Genomic DNA, 19,596 nt, shown 5'->3' on the forward strand with positions numbered 1-19,596 from the left:
ACACATCGATAATTGAAAGTCGTTATTAACAAATCTTATATACTTTCAGATGAAGAAAAAAGCATCCTTAGTAAAGGTCTAAACATTATTCCTTCCCCAAAATTTATACCAAAGGAGACACTACTTACAAAAATAGAAAAAACTACTTCTTTTCTCCCTCCACAAAATGCAAAACTTCTACTTATTGAATCAATCTTAATTATCAATAACGCAAAATATTTAGTATCAATAATGTGCAGATAACGTTACTTTAACGGAACGCAAAGCTATTAAAAGTTTAAAAAACAACAGAGATATAATTATCCTTCCTGCGGATAAAGGCAATGCAACAGTCATCCTCAACTCTGAAGATTACCAGAATAAAATGCTTGAATTACTACAAGATGATACCTACTCAATACTCGAGAGAGAGATCCAACTCGTGAACTTCAAAATCCTACAAACAACATATTAAAAAAAAAAAAAACGAATTATCCTGAAACATTCGCTTATCTCTACGCTCTCTCCATCCGTTAATTCCTCGTATATATGGTGTTCTTAAAATCTATAACGAGAACACTACGCCCCATTGTAGAAGGTATCAATTCTCCGACGTACAACCTTTCAAAATATCTTGCCAAATACCTCAAACATTTTTCAGGCAAGTCACCATCCTTTATCAAGAACACTACAGTTTTTGATACATACAACAAGGATATAACAGTTAATGAAGATGAAATCATGGCAAGCTTGGACATAACTTCCCTGTTATCTAATGTCCCAACAGATGAAGTCCTAACATTACTCAAGGGCAAGTTATCCAAAAAAATGTTAGCCTTGCTTACACATTGTATCAAGTCCAGTTACTTTAGATTTCAAGATACTATATATACAAACAAAATCATGGACTGGCTATAGGTAATCCTTTATCCCCTGTACTCGCAAATGTTTACTTAGAGGATTTTGAAACCAAGGCTATGTCTTCCTTTATTTTAACACCTAAAGTTTGGAAACGCTATCTAGATGATGTCTTCATTATTTGGACACATAGACATGATTCCCTTATGGTTTTCCTCGAACATCTCAATAGCCGACATCATAGTATTAAGTTTACTGCCGAGATTGAAACGGATAATTCCCTGCCTTTTCTTGATGTCAAACTGACCCATTCTTTCAGTAAACTCAAAATATCGATATATAGAAAGCCCACCCATACCAACAGATATCTGCATAGTCAGTCCCATTACTTTCCTCCTCATAATCATTATGAGGTGAGATGGATAGTAGGGTGGTTGATGGAGAGACATCACAGAGTGGTTTATTCAGGAGTAGAGTACACAAGACGGCCTGTGACTAGTGGTGTGCCACAAGGATCTGTTCTTGGACCACTGCTGTTTAGTTTGTTCATTAACGATATAGGAAAGGATCTGAGCGGAACAGTTCATTTGTTCGCAGATGATGCAAAGTTGGGTAGGGCAATAGTGAATGCAGATGATGTCAAAATTTTGCAGGATGATTTGGATAGATTGGAGGTCTGGGCTAAGGAGAATGGTTGTCAATTTAATGTGGCAAAATGTAAGGTTATACATTTTGGGGTGAAAAGATTAGCAGCAGTTTACTACATTGGTAGAACTGTACTCCAGGAAATTGATGAGGCCAGAGATTTGGGAGTGTTGGTGGATAAGGAGTTGAAGTTTAGAGGGCACATTGCAAAAGTGGCCAAATCAGCTCATCAAATCACTTGGTTGCTGAAGAAAACTTTGACGAGCAGAAGCTATCATGTTATTGTTCCTCTGTATCGAGCCTTGATAAGACCCCCATCTCGACTACTGTGCCCAGATTTGGCCGCCTTGGTTTCTTCTTGATGGGGAGGAGGTTGAGAGGATCCATAGGCGAGTGTCCAAGATGATAGAAGGTCTGAGGAATGAACCTTATGAAAACAGGTTGAAGATTTGTGGGTTACAGAAATTGGTTGATAGGCAGAATATGATTGAGGCATTCAAATTACTCAAGGGTTTCTATAAAATTAATTAGGAAGATATTTTTGAGAACAGGGCTGGCGGTGGGAGGACTAGGGAACATCCATGGAAGCTAGGCAAGAATGTAGTTAGTAAGGATGTTAGAGCTGGGTTCTTTAGAGTGGTGAATGAGTGGAATAAGCTGCCAGAGTCTAATAGGTGCTGTGACAGTGAATGAGTTCAAGGCAAGGTATGATAGATACTGTGTGAATGTCGAATATCTATGATGGACATGATTGGGGCCTCCCTCGATGAGTTTAAGGACACCTTGGAGTTGTCCGTAATAATAATAATAAGCTTGGAATAATTTCCACCTTCGGACATAGAGCCCGTTCTCTTCTAGATGACCTAAATGAACTTCTTTCAGAAATAAACCATCTCAAAACTTCTTTCAAAATTAATGGATATTCCAAGAGAATCATTGAAAGATTCCTTCTTAATCCTCCTAGACATCGTTCAGAAGAAACAAATAGATTCAAAGGCAATAAATATATCTATTCCTTATATAAGTACAGTTTCACATAAATTAGCAAAATTTCTAAGAAAATACAATATGAGAACCTTGTTCACTTCACTTCCAAAGATCCATTTCTTTATAAGCCACCCAAAACATTTTCATCATCATCTCAAATACCCTGGGGTATATAAAATATTGTTGTGTGATTGTGACATTCCTTATTTCGGGCAGACAGAAAAATCTGTTGAATTGCGTATGGCAGAACACATGAGGGACATTACTTACATGAGACAGCGAGCGAGTGCATTATCTAGTCATATCCTTTTCTCGTCTAATCCTAATGATGAAAGCCAAAGTCACAAAGTCTGTTGGGAAAAATTACTAACATATTCCGTTGCAATGAACTAGAGAGAAAAATCGTGGAATCTAGGGAAATCATATTCAATCCTGTTCATCTAAATAATAACTTGACCTACAACCTCCCAGATAGTCATTCAGCTGTAATCATGTACTGGCGTTCACGAGATGCTACTAGCACGTACTTTCCCAATACAACAAATGAAAGAAAAGCTTTAAACACAACCATAACGATTTAATGTGAATTATGTGTCACCTGATGAAGGATGTTACAAGCCGAAACTAGTCGTGTTTTTATATTAAAACCTTTTTACTTAATCTCAGTTCTAGTCATTTAATTATTTTTAAAAAAATATGTATGTTAACCGAGTTAATGATCATTCTTTCATATATATATATATATGCAGCACTACACACAAACCAGCTATCATACTTATTCTTGAATTCATTCAAACTGCTTGCACTCACAATATCCAATGGCAATCCATTCCAATCACGCACTGCCCTCTGACAGAAAAAATCTAGCCCTTACACCCTTCTTGGCAGCCTTCATTCTCAGCTTCCAAGGAGGCCCTCTCTTCTTTTCCCACCCTCCATAAATTGAAAAATTCCATCAATTGAAATCCTGCATGACCCTTTCAGCAGTTGGTAAGTCTCAATCATATCACCCCATTTTCTCCTATTTGCTGGGCTCTGCGATCTACAAATTCTCAACCTGCATTCATAATCAGTATTCCACATTTCCGATATCATTTTTAACTCTCCAATATATCAGAATCACATCGGAAACCAGACCTGCGCACAATAGTCCAAGTGAGGTCTTATCAAGGCCTTGTAAAGAAGCAAAATAACATCCTTATCTTTACACGAACGTTCGTTTGAGCATTGCAATTATCTTTTGAGTTGTATTTGCAATCTTTGCCACATGGCCCCTGAACTTCAACTTCCTATCTATTAACACTCCAAGATCCCTAGCTTCATCAGTTTCTTCTAGCCTAATCCCACCAATATAATACGCCATTGGATAGGTAATCATGCCAAAGTGAATGATTTTACATTTACAGACATTGAACTGACACACATTTTCCCATGCCCGCAATTCCAGCTTATTCAAATCATTCTGCATGGAGTGCATATCAGCAGCATTCGTGATTACCCTGCCTATCTTTGCGTCATCATCAAATAACTGTTTATCGCTTGTCAAATCCTTCCCAATATCATTAATGTACAGATTGAACAACAGTGGACTAAGCACAGATCCTTGTGGTACATCACTTGTTACATTAAACCTTTCAGACTCAGATTCCCCGTATACCACTTTTTGATATCTCTCGTATACTTCTTTTTGATATATTTAGTAGTAAGATCTGACATGATATCACGGTTTAATAATTTTGCTGTCTATATATGATACCTTAGAATTTTTTTCATCACAGTTTTCAGCATATATATATATATATATAAAGATAAGCCGAAATTTGAAACGTTTTTATGTCACGTTTTTTGTCTTACCGGCTTACTAGCCCGGAACTCGGGGGGGGGCGCCGTAGGGGAGAGGGGCCTTCCCCCTAGTACACACACACACACACACACACACACACACACACACACGCACGCACGCACGCACGCGCACACACACGCACGCATGCGCACACACACACACACACACCTATCTGGAAATATCATGTCAACTACTAGATGTTTCTTACAAAAATGAATAATCAACCATCAGAGAATCCAATTCAATATGGGACTTGCTTGTAAAAAATTAACAGACGCACTATGGACAAGCTGCATCGTGCTATGTAACGAGGCTCGTGTTTGCAGCCGTTATATCACAAATATCACACAAGTTAAGTGCAGCCGTGCCCTAGTGAAATGGCTGTGAAAAGGAAAGTGACGTACACTGAAATAGGCGATATGATAGGATGTCATGTTGCAGGCCAATATATTCAGCAAACTGTTGACAAATTGGTCAACAATCAGTGATATCATACTGAGATGGAAGTAAGTCAACTGCAAGTGCTACCTGCAGTGGACAACCCACCACACACCGAACGGGATCGTAGAGTGCTCTGAAGGATAGTAGGTAAAAACTTCCATTTGTCGTCCGACACTATGAAGACAGAGTTCCAGGCATCGACTGGGATACGAATCTGCACAAAAACTATTCAGAACTGAGGTTTACAACATTACTTTCCATGGTAGGACTGAAATATGCAAGCCACACCTTACCCGAATCACAAGCAGCGTCATCTTCAGTGCTGCAAAGAGCTTTTACACTGGGACATGGAAACTTGAAAAGCTGTGTTATCGAGCGTATAGAAATGCTACACTCTCTAGCAAGCAGATAGACTGGTGTGGGTGTGATGGATGCCTGGTGAACATCTCTTACAACCCTGACTATGAAATTAGGAGGTGATGGTATGGACCTGTTTTTCCATCTGGTCTCACACCTCTGTGGTACCCAGATCATTGAACTGTGAGAGGTATCTGGATAATACAATGATTCCTACGTTGTGGCGTTTCTATGGAACTGACTATTGTATCTTTCAGCAAGACTCTGCTGAAACTGCGTGTCTGTAGACATGAATGCCACCACAGTTGACTGGCATCCAGAGAGCCCTGATCGCCACCTATTGAATCACTGTGTAATGAACTGGAATGTCGGGTGAAATCAAAAAACGTCCGCCCCATAACACTGCAGGACCTCATTAAATGTCTGCAGGAAGAATGATCCAATTTACTTATTGATCGCTATCGAATGCTTCTGGAAAGTATATCTCCCATAAGATTGCAGCGAAAGGACGAATTACATCTTAAGGTAGGGGCGCCATGGCTGTGTGTTTCACACAATATGGTGGCCGTTGACCTATTTCCAAGTAGTATATGTTTGTTAGATTACCTTATGAAATAGGGAAATAGATGGTTCCTTTTCAAAATCTGCTTTTGGTAAACCTTTCTCCGCAAGTCAGTATGTGTATCGCTGTTCTGATCACCATCCTTCACAGACAGATGGTATTATTAAATGCCTTCATTCAAGATCTCATATCTGTTCCTCCAAATATGAGCGTACGAAGTACTTCAAATAAATTTTATACAATCAAAATAACTTCTGTTCTCAACAGACGACCTCAAAACAACGACGATTATCAACCGTTTTTCCTCCTACCTCTATTAGAGTTGATGAATCATACAGAATTTCATTCTGTATATTAAACGCTTTAAAGAACGCATGTCTTGTATCTTAAAGCGCTTCAGTATCTTACTGCAATCATGTCTAAGAATTCAATTATGTATGATGCCTTCTAGAATTGATTAATTCCACTTCTACTTGGAATGTATTTGGTCCCATGCAACTGAAATTTATTCTACTTCGGAAAAACATACTGATTTGTTTCTACATGTATCAATTGTACACTGCCTCTAAGAAACGCACCAAGTCGGGTCTAAACAAATGCAATTACTAATACTAGACACAGGGTTCTCTGGAATTGTACTAAATTACAAAACAGATGTTTTCATAAATACTAATGTCCCTTTAAACAAAATGCTGAAGTCCTTTAGATTGCCCTTATCTCAACCCTAACGACTTTCCGTACTAATATAGGGAAAATTATCAACAACTATACAGTTGAATATAATATAATTCATTTTAATATATTTATTCTCATTCTCACACGCTTTTTTCATATTAATAGTAATCAATTTTCTGTGGATTTCACAGGACTACATAAAATGGAAGATTCTGTTGTTGGTGATCGTTCGCTATTGTTTTTTTAATTTATTTCTAAATTAATTTTAATTATTTTATTAATTTCCAGATACACTGAAGATGGTTAACGTTATATATAACAAAAACATCAGTGCTTTTATCGGTCTTAGGTAATTAAATGTTCAACTCTGATATTTTTAACTCTATTTTAATGAATAATACACAGTTTTCCCTTCATCAACAAATGTGAAATCGATATCTGTTATATCTGAATAATCCTGAGTAACAAATTCCATCAGAAAACTATGATTTCAATTTTAGTCCATTTTGACAAATATCACACAGTTGTGAAGCAACAACGCCATAAAAACTATTTTAAAAAAGTCACAGTAGTTTTATTTTAGTGACAGTGATATAAAAATTAAATCTGCTGACGGTTTTTATTCTCTATAGGAAGTGGAATAGGCTCTTTTGGAACTATCTATCTTTTGCAGATGGAGGGGAAATTCAATCTGCACGTGGAGCCAATGAGAGATAGCAGACACAAAGCTCACTAATAAATAACGAAATTTGGTGAACAGAGGCAAACAAGAAGCACTGTCTCATGGTCCCTATCCCTAACTCGTTACTTATTTTCTGAAATGGTGTGGGTTCTACGGTTGGTGTTATTGTTATACAGGACGAAAAATTCAAGTTTCTAGGGGAGGGGGAATATATAATAAAAATAAAAATTTCCCGTGGCCCCGATATTTAACCTGGCAAAGAAAAGATTACTAAAACGTATTCCTAGTCGATTACTACATTCCAGCTCAGATCAGTGCTTCGCTCTATGGATGCCATTGCTATATCCACAATGCTAAAGAGGCCTCCTTCCTAACAATAACATGAAAATTATATTGAAAGCAATGGGTGTTATATCTATTTACATTAGATGATTATATCTTCTTTTGATTTCTATTAAATGGGTCAGCGTATCTCTTTCGAAGTGGTGTTTGTTCCATAGTTCTATGCTACTCGACTAGAGACCTGAGTTCTCTGATAGTCAGCAACTAGAGGAACTTTATTTATGCCTTTATGGGTAAGAGGGTTTTTTCCCCAAAAAACGTCGATTTTTCGTCCCGTAAATCAAGACAAATGACCATAGAACGCTCATTTTTTCAAATATTTACAATGTGTTAGGATTATGGACCACGATATAGACAGACCTCTCTTCACTGAAATCCACCTAAAATCAGTATTAGTTTGAGGGGCAGGTCAGTCTCCACCGGTAGTCAATCACAGAGAGCTTGCCGAAGGCTAATTACTAATTCGATAGGGCGAAACCGCCTCCCTATCAGGAAATAAAAGGCTTTAGCGGATTGTTTTGTCATGCTATCCATTCTGAAGTTAAGAGATAATTTTATGGTATATCTTTCATTATACCACTGCAGCGTTTTTTTAAAAAAATCTTCAAGAGAAGTCAAAATTGAATATGGTGAATTTTTGAAATTTTATATTTTATTTTATTTTTATTTCTTATGAGAGCACCATACACAAGAGGTCTTAAAATCTATAACATGGAAGATATCTGTAAGCAAGAGCCAAAAGGAGTTTATTGAGGTTTTTCTTAAAGTGATAAGTGTTGTGAGCATAGGGACTATTCCAATGAAAAAAGGTATACTGAATGACGTATAATGAAAAATTGGTATATTTCGTTGGGCTGTTCGTAGATGCCCGTGTCATAACAGGAAATTGAAGAAATGGTCATGGTTAGTTTGGTGGCCATGACCATTCTGTGGAAAATTTTACATAAAAAAGACATAATGCAACAAAGAAATTTTGATAAATGCGAGTGTCAAGTGTCTGTAAAATAATATCAGAATTGTGGAATACTGATTATAAGGACAGACAAGAATTTGTAGACTGCAGATACTAGCAAACAGGAGAAAGAGGGGCGATATGATTGAGAATTACAAACTTCTGAAATGTCATACAGCATTTCAGTTAATGGAATTTTTCAATTATGGAGGGTGACGAAAGGAGAAGAAGGCATACCTGGAAGCTGAGAACGAATGAATTCCTCTACGAAAGAAAGTGAAGGAGGGCTAAATTTTTCTCTCATAGGGTACTGCGTAATTGGATCATTAGATATTGTGATATTTTAATAAGCAAAAAAGTAACGCTCGGTCCAAACTTAACGGTTCTTTCTGCCGTCCCAATTATGATGAACAGATGCTGCTGTCACCTATTAATCTATTCGAGCAACTTCATTTCCTTCATACTACTAAATTCTGAGAGGGAGGCGTTTCACTATCAGGATCCGCTAATGGAAGAGTTAAAAGGAAGAGACAAAATCGAAATTGTAATTTACGAAAAAGAAAATCCTGTGGTAACTATTTTTAATCAATGGGGTAGGTGCAGCTCTTTTATTGAACTTTTGAAGAGTACTCAGCATTCAATCTCCTGCATCTGACCATTTATACAAAATAAATCGGAACATCAATAAATGAGCCTGTGTAGCTCAGTGGATGTGGCGTTTACACACCACCGCGCTTGGCCGCACGAAGGAAGACTTGGTTTCGAGTCTAGTCGGCGACTAGAGGAAATTTTTCTAAGCCTTTTTTCGACCGGTTCCCGAGTTAGTCGATCTCTGGCATGGGCAAGCAGGTTTTTCCTCCCGGAAACTCGGGTTTTTCGTCCTGTAAACTCAAGAAAATCGACCGTAGAACCCACATTATTTCAGACATTAAATATATAGTGTTAGGGTTAGGGACCACGAGATGGCGGCACATTTGAGCCGTCTCTCTTCACTGCGTACCGCTTAATTAGTGATAGCCTTGGGCCATCTGTCTCTGATTGGGTACCAGTGGAGATTGAACTGCCCACTCAGTCTCCAAAAGTTAGATAGGGCTAAATGGCCTCGCCTACTCCCGTATACGGGAATAAAAAGGCGTTAGCTGATTTTTTTTTTTTTGCATCAATAAATGAAAGCTTTTTAAAAGTGTGCGACACACAACTGCCACCATCTCTTCGTCCTAACACCCAACACTGGTATGATTGCCTGTATGGATTTGAATTCGACTGTGCATTTTCTAGAAATCCCGGGTTAAAACCATAAGTTATCGGAAGGGTAAACCTATTTTCTAGGCCCAGAGATTGACTATCTGGAGGCGCGGTCGAATAAAGGTTTATTACAAATTCCTCTATAGTAGACTAGATTCATTTTTGAGATGGTCCCCAAAATAACGGCTTTCAAGCACCTTTATTTTTTTTTATTAGTAGTGACTTGTGACACTTTGTGAGGTTCATTGAGTAATTTAATATACTCATTATTTTTACACGTTTACCTACCCTATAAGGGAAAAAAGGCGTTATCTGATTTATTTTACCTATTATTCAAATAAGCTTAGTTATTTCATGAAATGTGTATATTTTATAAGATATATAATGTGTAAAACTATATAACTGTTTTTAGAATTTTTAAATTCATTTATTGTTTATATATTAACACGATCAAGGCTGAATGTGTTGTGCGTAATGTTCTCGTCATATGGAGTTTTATTTAGTGCCTCAGAGGCACTAAATACCGGGTGTTTATAAAATAACGTCAAGTGTTCAGAGCTCTCTAGCGATTATGTATTGGACGAAACACACCGATATTCGGTAGACGTACACAGTGGAATATGGGGATTCGATTTACTGAAAACAAAATAGTACAAAATAGCTCTCTAGCGATAATGTATTGGACGAAACACACCGATATTCGGTAGACGTACACAGTCGAATATGGGGATTCGATTTACTGAAAACAAAATAGTACCAAAAGTCGCCAACAGGGGAAATTTTGGCGCTTCCAAATTCATTTTAGTAGGTGTGACTAATGAATGACCAAATGGCAAATGAGGGACAGCACACATAATTTTCATGACGTTTAACCAATCAATCACTTGTTGGTGATTGATTGGTTTACGTCCCCTGCCTACCCGCACTGCTAAAGTTCCAGTAGTTTCAAATCGCCGAATCAGTTTTCGTAAGTTTGTTACGCTAATCTCATACGGAGGTAGCAGGGTTTTTTCTTCCGGAAACTCGGGTTTTTCATCCCGCATACAGACAAATTGGCCCTTCAGAACACACGCAATTTACAGACAAAATATACTAGTTGTGGTAGTGGTGGAGGTGGGCGGTAGATGGCGTTGATGGAGATGATTCGAAGTAGTGGTTCGGTGTAGTGGGTGAGACAGTTGTAGGTGTCCTCCCGCGATGAGTCTTCGGACTCCTTGGAGGTGTCAGGAATAATAATAATAATCGATCCTTTTCGTAAATTTTTCATACGCCGAAAATCACGAAGACAAGCACTGGCATTATTGTTCCGCTGATAATAGAGTTTGATTAACAAAGCACGCTCACGCAAGGTAAGAGGCATCGAAAAGCAGTTCGTCTACCAATGATAGGAAATCTCACAGGCTTTCCTTTTATAAGAAACGCGATAATGCAAATTAATGCATTTTACACGGTAAACAGTGCCAAACGTTCCCCTGTTGTCGACTTGGTACTATTTTTTTCGTTAAATCGAATCCCCATGTTCCACTGAGTACGTCTACCGAATATTGGTGTGTTTCTTCCAATACATTACTTGCTAGACGGCTCTGAACACTTGAAGTTATTTTATAATCACCCGGTATATCAAACAGGCAGGACCATGCATACCTATCGATAAACATTTGCATCTATAGCATTATGGCCGCTGAATAAAAATCGCACGTTGGATTCTAGTCACCGAGAAGAGAAATTTTTATTGTCCTATTTCGACTCGTTTTTCCCGCGTTAGTAGGTCTCATTCGCGGGCAAGTACGTTGTTTCTCCCCGAGGAATACGGACTTCTCGTGGCCGTGGGGGCTTGCGTGTTTCAATGATGTTGAGAACTATTCTGTCGGTAGCATAGCTCCAAGATGGGCCAACATTGTCAGACAGATCTCAAATGAGGAGTCAGACTAACAGTGTTCCATTCCCCATCTTAAGGGTGAAAAGCAAGAAGAAATCCATACTGGATCAGTCGACGCCCGGGTATTCAAGGACTGCGTCCGATGTTGGGGGATCCTGGACATTAGGCAACAAGTGAGCTAAAGGACCCAACTCTCCTTGGTGGGCAACTAGAACAGGAAGCTGAAAAGCAATTCGAAAAAACCAAACGTCAAATATTGACTGTTGAAGTTACGAAATGTTTTTACACATCAACTCCAGAAAAACAGTCTTTTAGAAAGCGTCTGCATTTAATTTCAAAAAAAAATTTTTAAGAATTAGCAATAACAGAACAAAGACTTCTGGACCAAAAGAATTTGATTTATTGCAACAAAATATATACGGAACTTGAGCTGCAAGAGTTACATAATAAACCAACAATTCCAGTAACAGCAAATCATCAGGATGTAACCATATGAAACGAGAGGAGGCCCAAGCTCTTCGTTTGGGCCTCCCATGATAAGTGTCAGGCCTCCCTGAAGGTGACAGTGCAATAATAATAATTAAATAACGAAAACGCGTGTGTGTGTGTGTGTGCGTGTGTGTGTGTATATATTGTTTTCAGCAAATTACCTTCCATATACGAATGTGCTGATCAAGCATGTGCCAAATAGTTATTACACTTCTACAAGAGGAAGCCGTATTTATAATGGGAGAGATAACGTAATTTTTTTTTATTATTTATTTTTCTAAGTAATATTTTCCAATAGGATGCTTTACAGATTGAAATCTTGACTCTTATGTATCGTTTAGCCTGTGGTTTTGTCAGTTGTGAGGCTTATAACCAGCAGGAACAGAAGAAGATACTTACTTACCTTCTTCACTCCTTGTGTAGCACAGGGCCTCAATCAATGCTTTCCATCGGTCTTTTTGCTGCGTCTCTTTTAAGTTCACTCCTGGATTTCCCCATCAGCTTCATCTCCATCGCGGTCTGTCTCCTCCAGGTTATCTTGAGGCCATCAGTTTTTATTTTCCCCTGTGAGTTCCATTCCATGGCTGTCCTAGCAATGTCTTTATCAGGATTTCTGATAGTATGTCCAATCTATTTCCATTTCCTCTGTTTTTATTTCTATTGCAATATTGGTTTGGTTTGTTCTTTTCCAGAATGCCATATTTAAAATTTTACCTGGCCAGTATATTCACAATATTTTTCTTAGACATTTAATTATATATAGCTGTAGTTTATTTGTATTTTCCTTAGCTTATTTCCAGGTTTCTGATCCATACAGTATAATAGATTTAACATTAGTATTGAAAAGACTTATTTTAGTTTTTATGTTTAATTCTTTACTTCCCCATATGTTTTTCATCGTATTGAAGATACTTCGAGCTTTTTTGTATTCTATTTTAGATATCTTCTTCTGTTCCACCTGTGATACTTACCACTAATCCCAGGTAGATAAAAGTGTCTATCTATTTCAGTGATTCTTGTTTAGAGTTTATCTTCATTATATTTGTCTTTTTCATGTTTATTTTTAAGCCACATTTAGAGGTTTCCTGGTTTAAATTATTTATTGTTTTACAGTAGTGAGGCCAGCTATGACATATAGAAACTGTGGCCCTGAGGAAAAATAACATCAGCAGGATGGAAGTAGCAGAGATGAGAATGCTTAGGTGGATGTGCGGTGTGACCAGAAAGGATCATCTGAGAAATGACTATGTCAGGGGAACAGTGAAAGTTACGAACTTAGGAGCGAAAATACAGGAGGCAAGGTTGAGATGGTTTGGTCATGTGATGAGGAGGGAGGACGAATATGTGGGAAGAAAGGTCATGCAGATGGATGTGCAAGGAAGGCGGAAGCGTGGGCGGCCAAAGAAGAGATGGAGGGAGCTGGTAGAAGAGGACTTGAAGATGAAGAACTTAAATGTGGTGACAGCCCAAGACAGGAAGGTGTGGAGGAGACTCATAACAAACAGTGACCACACTTAAGTGGGAGAAGCTGTAGAAGAAGAAGATTGTTTTACATGTTTTGGTGCTTTTGAGCTATCAGACGTATCTACTCGGCAAAATCGAAATCATTTAATTCATTTGTCCACTCCCATTCTATATTTATATTATCAACTCTTGTGTTTCTCATCACCCAATCTTTTACAATTAAAAATATTTTGGGGGAGAGTATACATCCTTGTCTTACAACGCTAGTGGTATGAATTTCTGAAATTCATAGAAGTGAATACAGTGGTATGAATTTCAGAAATTCATACCAGTAGCGTTGAAAATTTTGAAATTCTGAAAAAATTTCAAATTTTGAAATTCTACACATCCTAATCATCTGCACAGATATCTACATGCCTCTTACCATCGTTACATACCTCAAAATCAGTTATTATTTCCACACTAGGAACAAGCACTTGCCGACTCATTGACAAGAATGAACTAGCCAAAGAACTTCATCATTTAAAAAACAGTGTCCTTCAAAATGGCTATAATGACCACATCATCTCTAGACTATTCAATCGATATAAGATCATAAAAATTTCTAATTAAGAAGAAAACAGAGGATTCATCATGCTTCCATTTATTAGCTCTATTTTCCTAAAACTAGCAAACAATACTTAAGGAATATAAAATCAACTAGTATTTAACTCCTGTATCAAGATGAGATCACTACTGATCCACAAAACCTCTATATAGTCCAATTCAATATCCGAGCGTTGTCGGCTATGGTGCGATTCCCGGTAATCTTACTATGTACAGACAGGAAAATCAATTGATCATCGTATTGAAGAACACTCATTCGATTTATTAAACACCATAGGAATGAACTCCCATCTTTGTCATCACATTTGATCTCTTCACCTGACCCAAAGGACGCTTCGCAAATGTAATGGGATAAATGGGAACTATTGCTATGATACAATGCAGAGAAAAATCTGGGTGTTTCAAATGGCATTAGTTCTCAACATATAAATATTAACCCAACTATCAACTTATCTAAATGCACCCTAGTCTTCATTATCCAAACACGTACACATAAATGCAAAACACACACAACGTTCTGTACAATGCAACATAAAATTAGAAATATTTTAAAATAACATCAGTCTTTTCTATAACTGCATAATAGTTGTGAGCTTCGTTAGTCCTTACTGTTTTGTCTACTAGTTTATATGTTTACACCTGAAGAAATCTTGTACAATTAGGATGAAACGTCGTGTTGTCAATTAAAATAAATGTTTATAATCTTATTCCTGTATTCTGCTTTATAAACTTTTAGTCATAAAAATGATATATAAAAGTATGATTTGATTCAGTTTTTTTTTGTAGCAGGATTGAAAAAGGCTTACCTATTTTTTATTTGCCGTCACTTCTTGCTACATGAGCAGTGAGCAAGACAAGAGATAAATTAAAAAAAAAAATCCTTTCAAAACGATCACGTTGTAATCATAAGCTGCTAGAAATGTAAGAATAATGTAGGTCTGCAATGATGGTTGTTATGGGCTCTTATTTACACTACGTGCTCCGTTATTCATAATTAAATCGTACATTTATTTACAAAGTCGTAGAATGACAATTCCAATAAGTTAGGTGCTTATAAGAAGAAATTTAAATGCTTATTACGTTGTGATACAATCAGTTGTAAATACTTTTTCTATTCTTGAAGAAATCTTCAAAATTTGGCGGGGCGCCATGTTGTTGCTTTTGAAACCCCGTAGCATATGAAGCGATTTCAATATGGCGTCTTATCTGCTGTGTACGTGATGTCGGGTAAGAATGGGTAAAGAAGGAGTTTTATGCATCGCCCTATGGGCAAGTATTCAGCCGCCTGATTATATTCCGAAATATCCATTGAAAATAATGATACATGAAGATAGTGAAGTATTTGTGGAACTCTTTTGAGATGACAGCATTTAATGTCGTAATTCAAGCCTTTTTCCGGGTAAGAATGAATTATCATAAATGTTCATATCGTAAAATTTGCTATTGTTAGAAATGGATTATTTAGTATAAATAAATGCATATAAATTACGAAGTTGTGTGAGAAGTATACAGAAGATTTTAGAATTCTCTTGTAATTTTATACATGTATGGATAAGTGATTTTACTAGCATATAACACACATGACTGGTGCTACATGTATAACGTAAACTGAAGAAATGTGGCACAAGTATGGATTTCTAAAATATATATGTATATATATATACACACACACACGTATACACACATACATACATACACTCATAGTTACATATTTATGGAATTAGTTAACTGTTGGAGCGACTTGATTATATCACGGTTTTTTATATTATATTGTTTTGATAATAAATATTTCTAAAAACACTTGCAATCTTTGGTGAACGTTAGTCACGATTAGTGTTTCTCTGTTTACATTGTCCGTTTTGTAACTTCTATTAGCCATATCTTATGTAGTTCGGATATTGTCTTAAAGTGTATTTTAAATTGCTGCACAAGTAAAACAATCGAAAGCAGCATGTCACGATTATGGGTTAGGTAGAATAGGCCTAATATATTATGAACTTTAAGAAGCGTCATTTATGAGTTACGCTGGACAACAACAATTTGGAATTATCACTTCGCTTATTATTTTTGTAATCGAATCGCTAATTTCTATATTATTTATTGAACTGACGAGCTAAATAAATGCATATATATATATAAATATTACTAATTTGCGTGTTGGATAATAAAACGTTGATCTCACCAGCAGTTTGTGCTCATTTTTAATATAAAAAGGTTAGTGTTGTTCGAATTTTATTTATTTTTAAACTGTTGAAGTATGTTAGATGTTTATTTGGTAATGGATTTATTTTATTCAATAATAATTGTCTTGATGTTTACAAACCACACAGTCATTCATTAATTACGGCTAAAAATTTTCGTGTAAAGAATTATACGAAAATATATGAAAACTTATTCCACAGATATTAACAAAACCCTCTAGTCATGAACTTTGGGGAATTATAATTATAAAAAATAAGAAACCCCCAAAATAAATTTTGTAATTTATATATAAAGTGACAAAGTGGGATTGCATCAAACCTGTAATTATGATAACCCTCTGGGGTGAATAGGTACATTGTTGAAAAATAGCAGTCACTTGTAGTGTAAGTATAGTGAACTAGATCACTAGTCCCAATATATTACCTGCTCTAGCTTGCACCCCTGCACTGATCTTTTATGTTATTTTTTTATTTGTTTTATTTATTTATTTTTGTTGTTGAGAACTTCATATCCAACAAGAAAAATAAAACTTTATGAAATAAAATTATAAATCAAGTGTGAATTTGAATAAACTACTATAGTAACAAAATGTTAATTTAATACTTCACTGCTTCTCAGGAGAAAATGGATTTTATGTCAGTCAAATAAAAAAAAAAAGTGTTTCTTTGATGCTATTAGTTGATGATGAGTAGTTGATTCAATAATATTTCACACTCTACTTTGTTTTATATGTACTTGTTCATAGTCACATTACAGAATTTATTTTGCAGTTATTTTTAAATTTATAATTCTTGACAGTTCATGGATAGAGGGTTTTGTTAATATGTGCATGAAATAAATAGCTTTTGATGCTAAAGTTCTAGTTAGGAACTAAAAGATATGTTTAATTGAACCATGTTTATTGGATACATTACCAAAAATACATTATTTTTTATCCAAAATAGTGTGTTATATTATATAATATGTGCTGTTGCAAAATAATTGTCAACTTATTGGCACAGTCAAACCTGTGAGCATCACATTAATTTATCTTTTTTGCAAATTGTCTGCTTTGATTTGCTCTTTTATATAGATTGTTTGCTGTAAAGGTTTTTTCTGAACTCTTTTTTAAAGTTGTCTTGCCCATTAAGTTTATTAATATTGCTAAGCATGTTGGCATTGATAGTTTTAGAAAGCTACTGCATCAAAGATAACATTCATATTTTTCATTTAAGTTGATATGAATTCAATTTGTGGAAGTGAAGTCAGGATTTAAATAAACAAAGAAAAGTTGCATAGTGCTTATAACAGTTTTTTTTTTTTCTTCAGTTTTATAGAACCTTAGTTTTGTAAACATGTCATCACATGCATCTTCTGAATCTGTAAATCATGACAGGAGATCTATTCAGAACAACAAACTGAATGTCATTTTGAATATCCCTTTTCAAAATAATAGTACAAACATTCCATTCTGCAAAATAGTTATTTAAAAATTGAGTTTACATATAACTTAAAGATTTATATGCTTGATTTCCATGACATCTACCAAATGGAATTTAAATAGTTTAATTTAAAAATAATAAAAAAAAAAAGATCCACCTGGAGCAATGTAGTTGAAAAAACAGTATTTATATTTTATCTTGTCAACACAGAGAAACACGCTTTTACAGTTAACAAATCAAACCAAGATATAGAAAAATCAGTACCTCAATCAAGATCTAATGTTTGAAAGCTAATTACTAGATTCAAAATTTATCTGATTAGTTTACTTCTATAGTGGGGAAAAAATTACTATTATTGCTATATATATATATATATATATACACACACACACACACACACACACACACACACACACACACACACACACACACACACACACACACACTTATAAAGGAGTTTAAGACAGTGATGTTGGTGCATCTTCTTTTCCCCAAGTCTGAATTCAAATAAGAATTATGGTTTTCTCCTGTTGACTAGAAGTAAATGAGAAAATTGCGTGACTTGCTTCTATCAGGGTAGACAAAATAGACTTGAATAAATTATTATTTTTACTACCAGATCTCAGAGCCAATCAAAATTATGAGAAATCATCACAGAAATCAGACACAGAATTTTCATTAAATGGTGCCCATCGTTCTTCTCTAGATTGTTTCCAAAATGCTCTTCACCTCAAAAACGAATCCCAGTCTGCACACAATAATTCAAAGGCAGTATGATTAGGACCTGTACAGTGGAATATAATTTATTTGGTGTTATATCCTCTGATGTGCTGTTTGCATATGCGTAATGTTCCCCCTCCCTAAATTTCATATCCATTCTTCCTGCTCCCTTATCTTCTCTGTCTTTTTTAATACATCCCTCCCAGTTATTTTGAATAATCTGTTCTTTTGAAATTTTGGAATGTTGCATTCTTTTATTGGTAACTGTGCTCATCTGTCCAAGAAAAAAAAAGAAAAGAAAAAGTGTTTATTCAAATCCTCATGGAGAGTTGTGACATCAGACTCATTCCTCATAGCCCTCTTTAACTCTGCATCATCTATCATAAAAATAAATGACCTATCTTCGTGTAAATCACTCAGTATTAATGGTAATGACCCTAAAACAGATCTGTGTATGCCACTAATCAGTTTCCTCATAAGATAAGAACCCTCCCACATTCGCAACTTGCTGATAGCTCTCAAACAACCTAACTCCCATCTGTCTGCTTCAATTTAAATACCAACTTGCTATATATGGCAATCTGTCAAATATCTGTGAAATTAGTTTGCTACTCTGTATGCATACTCATGACCAATGCAGTTGTAACTGTTGTTAATGTCTAAGTAAATTGGTGAATCTCAAGTGGTTGTACTTGATATCTCCAAAGCTTTTGACTAGATCTGGCACAAAGATTCACTAAACAAAATCCCATCATTTGGTCTGTACCAGGACTTATGCAGTTGAATTGCCAGCTTTCTGTTTAGACACAGACTGTGTGTGATGGTTGATGATTTCTTATCCTCTCACCATTCAATTAATGCCAGGATTTCACAATGTTTTGTTCTCTCATCAACCCTCTGCCTTCTATATATCAGTAACCTACTTCAGTTGGCTTCCAACCAAATATATAATTGTTGCAAATGATAGCACATTGCACTCCTCTTTTTCGTTTGATAAACTTTGCTCTACACAAATCACCTCAGCTTACAAAACATTAACCACCACTACCCTCAATTCTGATCCCCAAGCCTTCCTCCAATGCGGTTCAGATAACCTTGTCAAATTCAGTACTAGCAAAATCCAGTTCTATCTTATTTCTCACAAAAAATAACAATGTTTCTACTAGTATTACCTTTTGACAGTACTCAAATTTCCAGACAAGATGAGATTTCTCTTCCTGGAATCACCTTGACATGAAGCCTCTCTT

The 19,596-nt window shown here is 36.0% G+C and overlaps 1 protein-coding gene across 3 annotated transcripts in view; it reads left to right on the forward strand.

The window, feature by feature from the left end:
* The first annotated feature begins 14,956 nt into the window (after window positions 1–14,956).
* flfl (serine/threonine-protein phosphatase 4 regulatory subunit 3 flfl) overlaps window positions 14,957–19,596 on the forward strand; it is a 229,579-nt gene continuing 224,939 nt past the window's right edge. For 2 of the 3 annotated variants that reach the window (XM_090399682.1, XM_090399684.1), the window contains exon 1: window positions 14,957–15,405. The gene's annotated coding sequence lies outside the window, so the exon portion shown is untranslated. Of the gene's footprint in view, window positions 15,406–16,075; window positions 16,221–19,596 lie in introns of those variants that run through there. The other variant, XM_090399683.1, reaches the window with a different exon arrangement.

The sequence above is a fragment of the Typopeltis vanoorti genome, chromosome 10 (genome assembly GCF_054136105.1).
Source record: "Typopeltis vanoorti isolate ZY-2024b chromosome 10, IOZ_Tvanoo_1.0, whole genome shotgun sequence".
Classification (NCBI taxonomy): domain Eukaryota; kingdom Metazoa; phylum Arthropoda; class Arachnida; order Uropygi; family Thelyphonidae; genus Typopeltis; species Typopeltis vanoorti.